The sequence below is a fragment of the Lissotriton helveticus genome, chromosome 6, assembly GCF_964261635.1.
Source record: "Lissotriton helveticus chromosome 6, aLisHel1.1, whole genome shotgun sequence".
NCBI lineage: Eukaryota > Metazoa > Chordata > Amphibia > Caudata > Salamandridae > Lissotriton > Lissotriton helveticus.
Window position 1 is genome coordinate 91,815,001 of NC_136067.1, and position 15,840 is coordinate 91,830,840.

General features: G+C 42.9%; 1 protein-coding gene across 4 annotated transcripts in view; it reads right to left on the reverse strand.

The window, feature by feature from the left end:
• The window catches only part of LOC144762270 (ATP-binding cassette sub-family C member 10-like), a 1,124,497-nt gene that overhangs the window by 633,125 nt on the left and 475,532 nt on the right, over positions 1-15,840 (reverse strand). The window lies entirely within an intron of this gene.

The window sequence follows — 15,840 nt, forward strand, 5'->3', positions numbered from 1 at the left end:
CAGGCAGATTATGCTTCCACGTAAGTGCGACTCGCCCTCAGCGTTATGGGCGCACAAGGGGGGGACTTTCGGTATACATAACCACTGCGCTGAAGATCCATGTCTCACATTTGGCCACATCGGCACCGGATATGCAAATCATCAAATTGGAGAGCACAACAAAGGGCAAAACTAGAACTATCATTTTAATTAACATATATGCTCACCCGAAAAGTACAGTTAAAAAAGAGCTCTTCCAACGTATCATTAATGTTGTATCCAATATCCGCCTTGAACAACCAAGATGGGAGATTATCGTCACCGGCGATTTCAATACTAATCTCCTACACCATCCGGAAGATGAGGACAATATTACCGTAGCAAATGAACTGTGGGACGTTGAACCCCAGGAGATTCCACTGATCAAGAAGACAGGTAAAGTGGGTAGGCAGTTGATGTGGGACCTTGAGCACCTCGGCCTACGGATAATAAATGGAAGAGCCAACCAGGATAAACCCCCCGCCACCACCTATACAGGCCACAGTGCAAGCTCAATCCTGGATTATACAATAGTAACATTACCCTTGTTAAGTCTAATTAAAAAAAAAAAAATAATCTGCTCTCTAGACCGTGATCACTCAATGCAACACAGATGAAGTACTTACAAGCACCAACGATAGCAGGTAAAACTTCAACAATCAATCTGAAGCGATTAAGGTGGACGAGCAACACACTTCCTCAAATAGCGCAGGACGCCAAGAAGCTATTCCAAATGTCAACTCAAGAGAATGACTTGTGCTCAGAAACTTGGTCTGACTTTCTGGAAAAGCTACCCAGGACCAGTAACAACTCTAAAAAGAAGACCTCTTATAAGAGCAATACCAATCCCACAAAAACCACACTCTCCTTGAGGAGACATTTGCAGAAGCTCACAAGACGAGCACACGGTCACAGGATAAATCCAAGTATCTGGCAAGAAGTTCGAATAACAAGGAAACAATATAAGGAACTGATTTGGACGGGGAAAAAAAACCAAGCCAATGACTTCTGGACCAAACTGTTGCACAACATAAAAAAATCAGATTCCAGGGCTTTCTGGTTGCAAGTCAACTCCATGAACAGATCAGCACAACCAATAAGTATGACCTGCATCACTGAAATTGTATGGGCCTAACACATAGTCGATACCTTTTCAATAAAGTCATTGACACACCTGACAACAACTGCAACAAATGCAAGTGAAACACCAAGAATAGTGGACCAGGAAGGCATGGCTTGTGTTTGGTCAAACACTTCGATCAACCATCAGGAAGGTATGGGTCAACCGTTGTGTACAGGCGATGAACTTCTAATATTACAAATAATCAAGAAAAGCAGGCAAGACAGCGCACCAGGACCGAACGGCATCCCGCAGGCAATTTACAAAGAGGACCCCCAGTACTGGGCCTGTAAATTCAATCACCTATTTCGATCAATAAGCAACACAGGTCGAGTCCCAGAAAGCTGGAGGGGAGCCATCATTAATCCAATCTATAAAGGCAGAGACCACAAAAATCCAACTAATTATCGCCTGATAGCCCTCATCGATGCTGAAGCAAAATACTATGCATCCCTGGTGTTAGCTGATCTTGCTCAATGGTCCGATATGAACAACAAAATCCTGATAAATCAGACAGGGTTTCGTCGTGGCACGGGCACTATGGCAAATACAATGGCACTGTGCCTGATTGCTGAAAAAAGTCTACAAAACCATCAAGAACTCTACACCTGTTTCGTGGACTTCAAGGCGGCCGTGTCAGTAGGCAATTACTCTGGACAAAATTGAAGCAGCAGGGTCTGCCAGACTCAATTCTAACGCCAATCATCGACCTGTATACCAACACTTGGATGCAGGTAAAGATTGACAACGGACAGCGGTTAACCCGGAAGATCAGTACCTTTGATGGACTAAAACAAGGCTGTGTGCTGGCCCCCCAACTTTTTAATTTATTTATGGCCGACTTGACAGCAAGCCTTGACCAGACCAATGCACATCCACCGCGGCTAGGCAATCTCCGTGTAACACATCTATCCTATGCCGACGATGTGGTTCTACTTAGCCAGACGAGAATAGGCTTGCAAAGTCTATTGCAAGAACTGACCAGATACACAAACCAGAACTTGCTAGAAATAAATAGCAAGAAAGCAAAGATCATGGTTATAACTCGACGCCACAAAGCACCACCAACGATCACAATAGACAATGTTAAACTGGAAGTGGTGGAAAACTATAAGTATCTGGGGATACAACTGGACAAGCGCCTTAATGTCTCTACGCACTTCAACGGCATTGAAAAGAAGGGCATTGCTCTGCTGCAAGCATTCAGCAACTTAGCGACCAAACTCAAAGGCCCCCTGGTCTCCCCCCCTGCTAACCGTAATGAAAGCTAAGCTACTCCCAACAATAGCATACGGGTGTGTATTACATCATGGTAAGAGTGTACAGCTCATGGACAAAATACAAACGAAAATCTACAAACGTGTATTCGCCTTACCAAATAACGCATCACCTGCACAAGTAAGACTTGAATTCGGTTTGCAATCCCAAGTGCTGCTGAAAAAGTATGAGACTGTCAAATTTTGGTATGATGTCTGGATGAATCAGGAAATTGAGGTCTACCGTGCCATTTGGGAAGCAATCCATAAGAGTCCCAACTCCCACTATGCCAAGTACTTAAGACTATCACTAGAAACGACCAAGTTGGCAGCACTTTGGGAAACCAAGCATCCAGTTCCATCGTTTAAACAGGTGGTAAAGAAGGCTGCCAACAGGCACTCGTTGCAAAACGACAAGTTAACTTTTAGTCATCGAACCCACGCCTGGATGACAACTCAATCATATAAAAAGCCTGTCCGGCAGCCTATCTAGACCTCGCTTTCTCGCCATTTATTAAACGTAAATATCTAAATCTAAGGTTGGGCAACCTCCCAACAAATGCTGATCAACCGAAATGGAGGCCCCAAGAATGTAAGGAATGCGATTTATGTGGCGCAGAAAGACAAGACCTCATCCATCTGATTTGCATTTGTCCTGCTCTGAATCAGGAACGTCGGAGTTGGCTAAAGGCCAAGTTCAAGGAACATGGAATTTGCACCTGTCGGTCTGCGATCGTACAAATCCTATGCTCAGTGGATCCTCAATTCATCTGCAGAGCAGTCAAATTTACTGCCAATCTTGAGAAAAAACGAGGGTTATTGGCAAAGACTTGAACCTGCATATGATCTCTTTATCTATGTGGCTGAGCCATGGTCCTTGACAAGGTTATCCTGAAGTTCGAATGATATCTTCATTTTATAAATTTTATCTTTCATATAGCAGTGTTAACTTCCTGCTTTTTAAACATTGTGGTATTTTATATTTTGTAATGGTTTTCATTAACTATACAATAAAGAATGTATTATTATTATTATTGATTCATCTGTGAAGCATTTAACATTGAACAGAAACTGCAATGTGCATACCGCCCAGAGGGTTCTGGAGCAATTGAATGGTACAATCAAGTCAAGACTGGCAAAGGTGTGTGCATCCACATCACCGAGTTAGCCAGACGCATTGCCTCTTGTACTGATGGGATTCAGAAGTATTCCTGACAGAAACACAGGACGGAGTCCCCATGAGATTCTCATGGGAAGAGCAATGAGACAAGCATTTATACCAGGGCATAATTTGCTGAATATATCTGATGATCTGGTATTAGACTATTGCAAAGGATTGGCTGACCTACTGCGTTCTGTCTCTCACCAGGTTGGAGAATACGCAGTTACCAGGCAGCCGGATCAAGCGCATAATTTGAATCCTGGAGACTAGGTGGTAGTAAAGAAGTACACCAGAGAGTCGTGCCTAGCACCCAGGTGGGATGATCCACAACAAGTCATACTGGTCACTACTACAGCAGTGAAGTGTGCAGGTTTGCCCAATTGGATCCATGCCAGCCACCCAAAAGGGTGCTGAAAGCCCCTGCTGAAAGAAGACCACAACTGACTGAAACAGTTGAGGCTGCTGAGGTTTGTGCAGTCAAAGAATCTAGAGAAACAGATTCCGAAGTGGCTGACAAAGAACAACCGAGCAGGAGGACTGGATACCAGTGGTTGACATTCCATAAGTGATTATTCATCCAAGAAGCAGAACAAGATTAGAAAGATAAGAAACTAGTGAGGACCAGATAGGCACAGAAGAACACGCTCAGGAAGAAGGGAACAGAGTAACCGGAGACCCTGAGCAGGACCAGACAGGGAGAGAAGAACGTACTCAGGTAAGCAGAACAGTCAAAAGACCTGAGCAGGGACAGACAGGTATAGAAGAATACGTTCAGGCAGCAGAAGAATCAACTGCAGTAAGTCCTGAACAGGACCAGTTAGGAGAAGAGGAACAAGTTCAGGTGGAAAAAGGAGAACAGTATAAGAAAAGACCCGAACAGGAACAGGCAGGGAAGAAGAACAAGTTCAGGCAGGTGAAGCCAGAATAACAAGACCTGAAGAAGGACAGATAGAGAGTGTACCTGAAGAAGGGGAAAACAGATTGTGCCACAACATAATGAGAATAAAAGAGCTCTTGAGAAAGACAACTAATGTGAAAATGCAGTACAAGTTAAAAGGTCAGAAAAGGCGATAATTGGCCAGGTGGAGTCAAAAGGCTAGAATATTTTGAGAAAAGTAAATGAAAACCCAGAACAAGTGAATGAGGTTACCAGTCAAACTCAGTCTGAACAGTCAATTGCTAAAAACATACGGAGAAGTCCAAGACTGAAAATCTTGAACAATAAGTTCTAGGGTCCTGAATGGACCTATGTGATACAAGAAGAATTTGAGAATCTAGATTTAAATGAAGAGAAAGATGAAGAAGTAACTGCAGAACAGATTGACGAAGGGGAAGTGAGGCCTCCTTGAATAAAGATTCTAATTCATAACTAAAGAAAAGAAGAGGAATCTTCTTAAGTCAAAATGGCTAAAGACAGAGTTGCTGAAAGACCAAAAAGAAGTTGTATAAAGAAATGCTGTAGGGCCTGCATATGTAGTATTTTATTAGAGATCTTAGTATGGCTATTTCTAACAATAGCAGTACCTTATCTTATGATAACAGACAAGAAGAATGGCACAGACACTAATGAAAAGACAGCTACTATGAGAGGAGATAGAGTAGAATTAGAAGCAACAGATGAGGTAGATTTACATCACACAGTGACAGAAAATGACCTATCTTCAAATGTATTTACCAAATTATTATTCCAGTAAGTAGACACAATGGAGATTACCAGCTTCAGTAGCAGAAGGAGTCACATACCATCATTTACCTTTAACATATGGTATTTCAGGTAGTGTATTGTCAAGTTTATTTTATAGAACAGGAAAACTTCAATATTATGATTAAAATCTAGATATAGTATTTACAAAAATTCCTATTAGAAAGAATATGAATCCAGTGCTCAGTAGTCTAGATGCACAGTTTATGGGGGAATTTTTCTTAACAATGAAGTCATTAGATATAGTAAAGGCACATAAGAATAACCTAACATGCTCATTACTTGAAGAAGAGAAAGTGTTTTTGAATTTAGTTGAAGAAGGGAGACAGGGTTTCCACAGAAAAACTGCTGGACAGAAAACCCTTATACCACCAAGGGCTGAGAAAGAGGGAAGTTATACAGCTGGCAAAGCTCATGCTGCAATTTTGTAAAGACAGGGAAAACCTGCCTCCGTAGATAAAACAATAGTTTCAACAATGGCTCCGTCGGGTATGAACACAATTACTTTAAATCATGTATTTATCTTTAACTGAAATGTAAGCATAACATTCCTACTTATTATGCTAAACCATAGTAGTGCAAAAACCAAACACTGTAAAGGGTCAGTACGACATTTTAATTATTGAATTATTTTTCATTCATTGTTTTGTTTGTTCTTATCAACTGACACCTTTGAATATGCATTAAAATTTACAAAATACGGCGCAACAATTCAATTTAGTGAACGAAGTGACAAAGTGTGAAATAAATGTGACACAGTGACATGGTAACAAGTGAACTATATACACGTGCGTGAAGAAATATTAAAGGGAAGAGAAAGAATTAGAAAGGCCGATTCTTATTTTGCTGACACTCAAAACCAACAAACTATATTGAATAGATGTGGTATGTTGGACATGGTTAGCTGGTCCTTTGTGAGAGTCTGTCGACGTTTCGACCCTTGGACACCTTATTTGTGGGTCTCTAGCGGGTCTTCTTCAGGACGGGGGCAGGTGAGGATAATTGCGCCTGTTGGTTCAATTAAAAATTAAAATAAAAACCATCAGGTTTGGATTTTTGCACTAAATTTACATTTATCAGAAAACTGGTAGGGGGATAAACACATTTTTACCAGATCTTCAAGAATCAGACATCCTGATGTTCTATTCAGTCAGGGGTCTTGTTTTCAATTGGATGAATATCTGTGACCAAACATAATTGTTAAATTTTATGTCAATTTGGAATCCAGAGGAGCTATATTTCTACCCTCCTGTTGTTGAACACTCACCTATTTGAAAATAACCTTTGGCATTTGTCCATGTATATTCCTATTCGTTGGCGAAATGTTTTTTTTTAAAAACTCAGGATCCCTTGTAATGTTTTCCAATATTCTGTAATTAAACAGTACATATATATCATCAATATATTGTATTCAGTTTATATTGGAGTTCTATAATTTATTCCCGACGCCCTCATCAGCTTTTTACTCACCACTAATATGAGACTCTAGGGATGTCTCAGTTTGGTTAAGGTTGAGCACCGATGCCTCGTTTCCTCTTATGTGGCTATCCGTGCGTATTCTTGGTATTTTAAGCGATCTAAAAATTAGAAATTGAATGGGGGGACAAGCAGTGCCAAAAACCTCGTGGGTTTAGATGAATATTATTCTAATAGAGAGACGACAAGTCTTAGTGGTATCGTTTTCACTCACCATCATGAAGGAGTTTCACTGTCTCAAATCGGATTCCCAATGCGCGTCCGCTCAGCTATGCGGCTTCAGTCATTGAACGTGAGCGAGATATCGCTTTGTATTTCACTTCCGCATTTCGTCTCGTGGACGTTGCGGTTGCCAGGCAACCCTACGCTGATGCGGGATGACATCACGGCGTGTGGTGTTGCCAGGCAATGCGGGAGTAACATTCTTTGTGGTCATAGTGAAAATAACGCTAAATCTTTAAGTTTAAGCAGCGAATCTTTCCCTTTCAACATATTGCGTCCCATGTGCATATTAGTGCCTCTTGTTCAAGAGAACACGAGTAATTCGGTGCCAAGCCAAAGCAACCCGAAGCCAATGTGGCAAAGCATCAATATTACACAGTATCCAAACATGATAATGTCCAGTGGGATTTATATGATGTTGTGCAAATCAATTGGATTATATGTCCGTATGTTAACTGAAAGGTCTTGTTCTACATACTATGTTTATCCGATATGTATATGGGCAGTGGATTAGAGAAAGGTGGTTTGAGAAGAGTGCATTTCTCTGTTAACAAATGACATTGGGCAATTAACCATCATCGTACCAAAAATTATCATAAGGCAATCCACCATTAGTGCAGAAACCACAAAACTGGACAAATCGTCTACACTTGTGTTATGTTCAGAGTAGTTACATTATGTATGAACACAAGTATCAGGCAGAACAACGGTTGTTGTCATTAATGATTAGTACAATACTGCACCATTGAACGTGACGTCTATACTTGTCGATACATTACACACAGGCATAAAGACTTGTGTTATGTTCAGAGTAGTTACATTATACATGAGTACAAGTATCAGACAGAGCAACAGTTATTGTCATTGATGATTAGTACAATACTGCACAATTGAACGTGACGTCTATACTTGTCCTATGTTAGAGATTCGAGGATACATTACACACAAGCATAAGGACAAAGCAGAGTAATATATACATTCCTTAGATTCAGTCAAAGCTGTCCCATTTGTCTAGCTGTCTCCTCTCTCTCATTCAAGCCCTGTTGGACACTATTCAAAGAATGTATCCACCTGCATTCTTTGTAGTTCATCATCCTGGCTAAGGATCCACCCCTTGCTCCTATAGTCACTTTTTCCAGAGCTCTCCACTTCATCTCCTCTGGTTTATGTTTGTGGGTATTATAATGCTCGACTAGTGGAGCCCCAATAGTATTGCATCTGAGTCTGCTCATGTGTTGTAAGATTCTTATTTTGACTCTTTGTGTTGTTTGACCCACATATATTAAACCACATGGACAACTGATGGTGTATATCACATGGGTACTGTTGCAGTTAGTGAAGTGTGTCAATTTGTATGTTTTAGAGTTATGAGTAAAGCTTGATCCTTCTTGACAGAGATCACAGACCTTACAATTCCCACATTTATGGTGACCAGTCACTGGAGGCAGACTCAACATACTTCTTAAGTCCTGTTGTTTTGGGGGGTCCAGAAATGCCTTAACCACTACATCCTTGATATTTCTTCCTCGTTTGAATGCAAATAGCGGTGGCTCATTGGTTTGTAGGTCAGTTGCAACTAAGTTCCAGTACTTTTTTATAGTTTTTTTAATATCCGCACTCTTAGTGTTATATGTAGTTACACGAACTAAGTTTCTATGCCATCAGCTTTGTCTTTTGGTTCCAGTAGTTGCTCCCGTGGTTGGTACCAGGCACGTTGTTTTGCTTTTCTAAGTAAACTCGAAGGATATCCCCGTTTCCTTAGTATTTATTTATTTATTTATTTCGAAAGTTTTATATAGCGCGGACAAGATCCTTGCGGATATCAGAGCGCTTTACAAAGAGTACATGGGGGAGCATAGTCAGACAGTTACATCAATAGGTTACATGGTATAAATGGTACAAATAAGTGGAAGCAAAGACAACCTGTGTGTAAAATATTACAAACAAATGGCTACAAAGTCCAACATGTGAACAACCAGACAATTCCTAAAAATAATCAAGGTTGAGTGAGAGAGTACGACGGTAGGGTGGAGGACCCGTTGGGCGGGCAGGTGTAGTTGTGTGAGGTGTTGCCGGGGCAACGAGAGGGACGAGGGCAATTGCTGCGTCTACGAGCAGGGAGTGTGGCGTGTTGGGTGAGTAAGACCGCCGGATGGGTGGGGGATAAGATGGATGGGGAGGTGGGTGAGGGGTGTATGGGGTGTGTGGCGTAATGGGGGCTGAGGGTAGGAGGGGAAATGGGATTGGGAGTGGTCCTGTTGTGGGGAGGGGAAGTTATACTAAGAGAGGAGGTGAGAGGGTAGTGGGGACTGAGAATGGGGGGGGATAGGGGGGGATCCATGTTGCGATGTTGGTTTAGGTGAGAGTTGGAGAATGCACTATAGTGGCATAAATGTGCAGGGAAAACAAAAACAAACAATAGGTTACACGATGTAGGAATAGTACTAGTGATCGTATCCTAAATGTAAGAGTGTGCAGAGTAACATATAAATAGAATAGGTTACAATTTTATAGGTTATAGTGTACAACAGTGGTACTAGCGATCAACCAGATATATATATGTGAGGTAGTGTCACCATCATAGAAATCAGAAGTGACAATAGTTAGCAAACCAGGGTAAATGAGGTAGCATTGCATTACAAAAGTTCGAAATACCGGTCGAGGAATAATGCTGCGGTAAGAAGGTGTATGAGGTAGCAATCTGTGCCTTAAAAATGATCAAAATACAGGTATAGGTAGAATACTGCAAAACTAGGCAAACGTTCTATCCGATATGGTGTGGCAGACTGTACATCACCATGTTCAGAGTAAAGCTAGGAGTGAACTGCAATCATAGGCATCTTTCCATATATGAGGTATCATTCTGTGGATTACGCATGTTCAGAATATAGTTCAAAGTATTGTGGTACAATAATAGGCAGGCATTCTTTCTTACAGAGGAGGGTGTAGATACCTAACTGAGCCAAGTGATCAGAAGTTGTGCTTAGTCTAGAGTGTTAAATTCTAAACGAGTGATCAAATAAAGAAGAAATGACTAATCCAAGATGTCCGTCCCTGAAAGAGACTAATCAGACATGTCCGCCAAATAGGTGGAATAGAGACATTAGTCCTCTGTTTGTTTCAGCTGCTTAACTAGTATAGAAGAGCAGTTCCCCTTCTCCTTCATGCAAGCAGATGAGGTGGAGATATTAGTCCTCTGTCTGCTGCTGTTACTTTAGGCATAGGGGGAGGGGTTTCACTTTCCATCAGAGCCATCAATGCTCCAGCTATCTGGGAGGAATGCTTATCTCTGTGTGGGGGAGATAAAGTGAGGAGCCTCGTGGCTAGAGGTACCGTGGGGGGGGGGGGAGGGGGGGGATTTATTGTTACAGGTTTATGGCTCCAGCCATCTTGAACAAAGGAGGTAATTTAAAGTGAGCAGGCGGGTAGGAGAAATACAAATACCTCAAGTCTCTGTGTGCCCCCTGAATCCGCGCGCAGAGTCTTTCAACAGCAATGCATTGTTCCACACAGTGTCTCAGTCCTTTCCAATTTGCTGAAGTTTGTGTATTGCGAGTGGTTGAACTCCATAGAATACAGTAGATCAGTTCATGGCTGCCAGTCTGTATCACTGAGAGGCGCAGCGTATGTAGACACCCGGTAACCTAAGGATCCGATGGGGGCAGGCTTCAGTCTTCAGACGCAGCGCCGCTCCCGTTGTTGATCTCAGGGCTTTCCTCAGTCGCTCCCCTGGGCAGCGGCGGCGCCCTACCCTCCGGGGGTATCCAGCTCATTAGCCCGTGTCCTGTCTCCGGTGCTGTGGTGCGGTGGGGGGAGGGGGGGGACTGCTCCCTTCTTAGCAGCCGGCGTCCTCCACCGTGGAGCGGACGGTAGGGGGGCCACTTTCAGACCTCTGGCGTCGCTCTCTGTAGTTCCTCTGCTGTGGCTTTGCTTAGCCTTCCGTAGCTTCTGGGACTATTCACTGCGAATCACTGCGGTGGAGCGGGCGGGCGGTTCCGGCACAGTAGGCTCACGGGGGATACCCCTCTATGCTGCCGGGGGTGCCCTCTGATGCTGACTTTGTAGTTTAGGGATGAATGAGTCAGCAGCCAAGCTCCAGTGCCTTCCTCCGCCGTGTAGCGGGGGACCTCTTCCAGCCTTCTGAAATCGTCGGGCTGTCGGGAACAGGCTCCTGGGGTTTCAGCCGCCCCTGTGATGCGACACTCTACTGCCGCGGGCGGTTCCGGCACAGTAGGCTCACGGGGGGTGCCCCTCTATGTTGCCAGGGGGTGCCCTCCGATGCTACCCGATGCTGCCGTGTATGCCTTTTGGACTTTGTAGTTTAGGGATGGGTCAGCAGCCGAGCTCCAGTGCCTTCCTCCGCCGTGTAGCGGGGGACCTCTTCCAGCCCTCCGAAGTCGTCGGGCTGTCGGGAACAGGCTCCAGGAGTTTCAGCCGCCCCTGTGATGCGACACTCTACTGATGCCTAGGAGCTGGTGGCAGGGTGGTCCACAGTGGTCCACAGTGTCGGCTCAGCAGGCTCCCGCGTTAGTGATGAGGGTGTCTTAGTCGGTGGTCCGGTCGCGGGGCATTTCAGGGGTCAATCCAGGTCTAATAATCAATCCAGTTTCAATCCAGTTACTCGATCCAGTTACTCTTTTGTTCCGATCTTCTTGTCAGCTTTCATTCCGTCGTGCTGGTAGGTGCTAACAGGGATAATGCCCGCATGGGATCCCCAGCACTGGGAGCTCCTCACAGGAGCTCCTACCAGGCGGCCATCTTGTCACTTGATCACTTGATTTGACATCATATTGATGTCAAATCTTCTGCTGCAAGGAAAAAATCATTTCTCCTGTAACAATTTCTTCTTATTCTTAAATATTGCCCATAGGGCAAGTTGTCCCTTAGATTCCTGGGATGATGGGATCCATACATCAGCAGTGTATTTCTTTCCATCGGCTTAAGGAATAGATCAGTATACAATTGTCCATCTTCCACCTTGAATGTTAGATCTAGGAAGTCAATGGATTCTGAATTATAGACCATGGTAAATTGGATGTCATTATCTCTGGTATTTAACCAGGAATAAAATTCCTTCAATTCCATTTCTGTCCCTGACCAGATCATAAGCACATCATCGATGTATCTTTTCCATACATCAATGTTGCGTAAGAAGGGGTTATCCAGATCATACAGATGTTGTTCTTCGTATTGGTCCATGAAGATATTAGCCAGACTTGGGGCATAAGTAGCACCCATAGCCACCCCTTTGCACTGGTAATAGAATTGAATCTTGAATAAGAAATATTTTTTCTTCATCGCTATTTCCAAGATATCAATCAGGAAGTCGGTCGGTATCCAGTGCGGTCTTTCTCTTTTGTCAAGCGTGGTTCTGATGACTTCAATCGCAGTTGTCAGTGGGATTGATGTGTATAAGGATGACACATCAAGTGTCACCAGCATCTGTTTCTTGTCATCAAAAGGTTGACCCTCTAGGAGTTGTATAATGTGCATACTGTCACGTACGTATGATTTAGTTTGTGAGACCCATGGTTGTAAAAAATGGTCAATAAATTTGTTGAGGGGCTCCAAAATTGAGCCACAGCCCGATACTATGGGCCTACCGGGTGGTTTCTCCAGTCTCTTATGTACCTTGGGCAATGCATATATTGTTGGGATTCTGGGTTCCCGCTGGTTGAGAAAGTCATGTTCATGTTGACTTAGAAAACCCTTATCCAATCCATTTTTGGTTGTGGTTTCAATTAGTGCTCTTATTTCAGGGGTCGGGTCTCCTCTTATCTTGCTGTAACTGTCCTGTACTTGAAGTTGTTGGTTAATTTCACAGACATAGTCTTGTGTATTTTGAACCACAATTGCTCCCCCTTTATCTGCTGCTTTCATCACAATAGCATCATTGTATGACAGTTCGTATAGTGCATCTTTCTCCTCCTTGCTCGTGTTATATTTTATATATCTGCGTTCTTCCACTGTTTTCATGATTTCTTCTAATACTACTTTCTCAAACGCCAATATTCTTTCACTCATCATGAATGAGGCAGGGGTAAACGTTGAAATTGGTCTGAACATAGTTGCAGATCTTGTGGGCGAGGAGTCATTTTTTGTGAAAAAGTATTTTAATCTGATCTTTCTGAAAAACCTCTGTAGTTGCAGCCTTATTTGGAATGAGTCAGGTATGACCGTAGGAACAAATGATAGCCCCTTAGACAAAATAGTCCTTTCTACTTCTGTTAGTGTATAATCAGATAAATTAATCACAGGATCCTGGTTTGATGTTGAGGCAGGATCATGGCTCGGTGTAATGGCATTTACATGTTGATTATAGATCATTACTGTTTGTTCTGGACAGTTCAAATCCAAAGTGGCTTCAACCGGTAGTATGGGGTTCATCTGTTGTGACAGTGTGGATTGAAGTGTCATCGCTCCCATGTCAAACATTTGGTGTGGTGATTCTATACTAGTGTCAGATATGCAATGACCTCCACTATTGGTTGGTTTCTCTGAAATGGGGTTTCTATGTGGTATCACCATCAATAGGTTTGTCTCCTTGTTGATATCTCCCCATGTGAGTCCGGTTGAAAGAACCTGACTCGGGATGTGCCTTGTGTTGACCTCCCCCTCCCCCATCTCCTGGGGCGATCCCAATTCTGCTGTCTCCCTCCGCCTCTGTTGCCTCTGGAGGGGCCTTCCCCTAAAAAAGGGTTCTGTGCTTGATAGTCTGAACTACTTGTGGATGGTTGATTAGTGTCAGAATCAGAAACACTCCCCCCTGAAGAGTTGGAGAAAGTGTAAAACCTACGTGGCCCTTGTCTTCCCTTATTCGTAAAAAAGCCTTGACTATCCTGCTGATAATAATTATCAGCCAGATAGGGGTATGTTACCTTTTTGTCGTAACTTCTGATGTCCTTTGCTAACTTGCTAACACTTTCTTCAACTCTTCAGTGGGGAGTGTTTCTGATTCTGACACTAATCAACCATCCACAAGTAGTTCAGACTATCAAGCACAGAACCCTTTTTTAGGGGAAGGCCCCTCCAGAGGCAACAGAGGCGGAGGGAGACAGCAGAATTGGGATCGCCCCAGGAGATGGGGGAGGGGGAGGTCAACACAAGGCACATCCCGAGTCAGGTTCTTTCAACCGGACTCACATGGGGAGATATCAACAAGGAGACAAACCTATCGATGGTGATACCACATAGAAACCCCATTTCAGAGGAACCAACCAATAGTGGAGGTCATTGCATATCTGACACTAGTATAGAATCACCACACCAAATGTTTGACATGGGAGCGATGACACTTCAATCCACACTGTCACCCCATACTACTGGTTGAAGCCACTTTGGATTTGAACTGTCCAGAACTAACAGTAATGATCTATAATCAACATGTAAATGCCATTACACCGAGCCATGATCCTGCCTCAACATCAAACCAGGATCCTGTGATTAATTTATCTGATTATACACTAACAGAAGTAGAAAGGACTATTTTGTCTAAGGGGCTATCATTTGTTCCTACGGTCATACCTGACTCATTCCAAATAAGGCTGGAACTACAGAGGTTTTTCAGAAAGATCAGATTAAAATACTTTATCACAAAAAATGACTCCTCGCCCACAAGATCTGCAACTATGTTCAGACCAATTTCAACGTTTACCCCTGCCTCATTCATGATGAGTGAAAGAATATTGGCGTTTGAGAAAGTAGTATTAGAAGAAATCATGAAAACAGTGGAAGAACGCAGATATATAAAATATAACACGAGCAAGGAGGAGAAAGATGCACTATGCGAACTGTCATACAATGATGCTATTGTGATAAAAGCAGCAGATAAAGGGGGAGCAATTGTGGTTCAAAATACACAAGACTATGGCTATGAAATTAACCAACAACTTCAAGTACAGGGCAGCTACAGCAAGATAAGAGGAGGCCCGACCCCTGAAATAAGAGCACTAATTGAAACCACAACCAAAAATGGATTGGATAAGGGTTTTCTAAGTCAACATGAACATGACTTTCTCAACCAGCGGGAACCCAGAATCCCAACAATATATGCATTGCACAAGGTACATAAGAGACTGGAGAAACCACCCGGTAGGCCCATAGTATCGGGCTGTGGCTCAATTTTGGAGCCCCTCAACAAATTTATTGACCATTTTTTACAACCATGGGTCTCACAAACTAAATCATACGTACGTGACAGTATGCACATTATACAACTCCTAGAGGGTCAACCTTTTGATGACAAGAAACAGATGCTGGTGACACTTGATGTGTCATCCTTATTCACATCAATCCCACAGACAACTGCGATTGAAGTAATCAGAACCACGCTTGACAAAAGAGAAAGACCGCACTGGATACCGACCGACTTCCTGATTGATATCTTGGAAATAGCGATGAAGAAAAATTTCTTCTTATTCAAGAATCAATTCTATTACCAGTGCAAAGGGGTGGCTATGGGTGCTACTTATGCCCCAAGTCTGGCTAATATCTTCATGGACCAATACGAAGAACAACATCTGTATGATCTGGATAACCCCTTCTTACGCAACATTGATGTATGGAAAAGATACATCGATGATGTGCTTATGATCTGGTCAGGGACAGAAATGGAATTGAAGGAATTTTATTCCTGGTTAAATACCAGAGATAATGACATCCAATTTACCATGGTCTATAATTCAGAATCCATTGACTTCCTAGATCTAACATTCAAGGTGGAAGATGGACAATTGTATACCGATCTATTTCGTAAGCCGATGGAAAGAAATACACTGCTGATGTATGGATCCCATCATCCCAGGAATCTAAGGGACAACTTGCCCTATGGGCAATATTTAAGAATAAGAAGAAATTGTTACAGGAGAAATGATTTTTTCCTTGC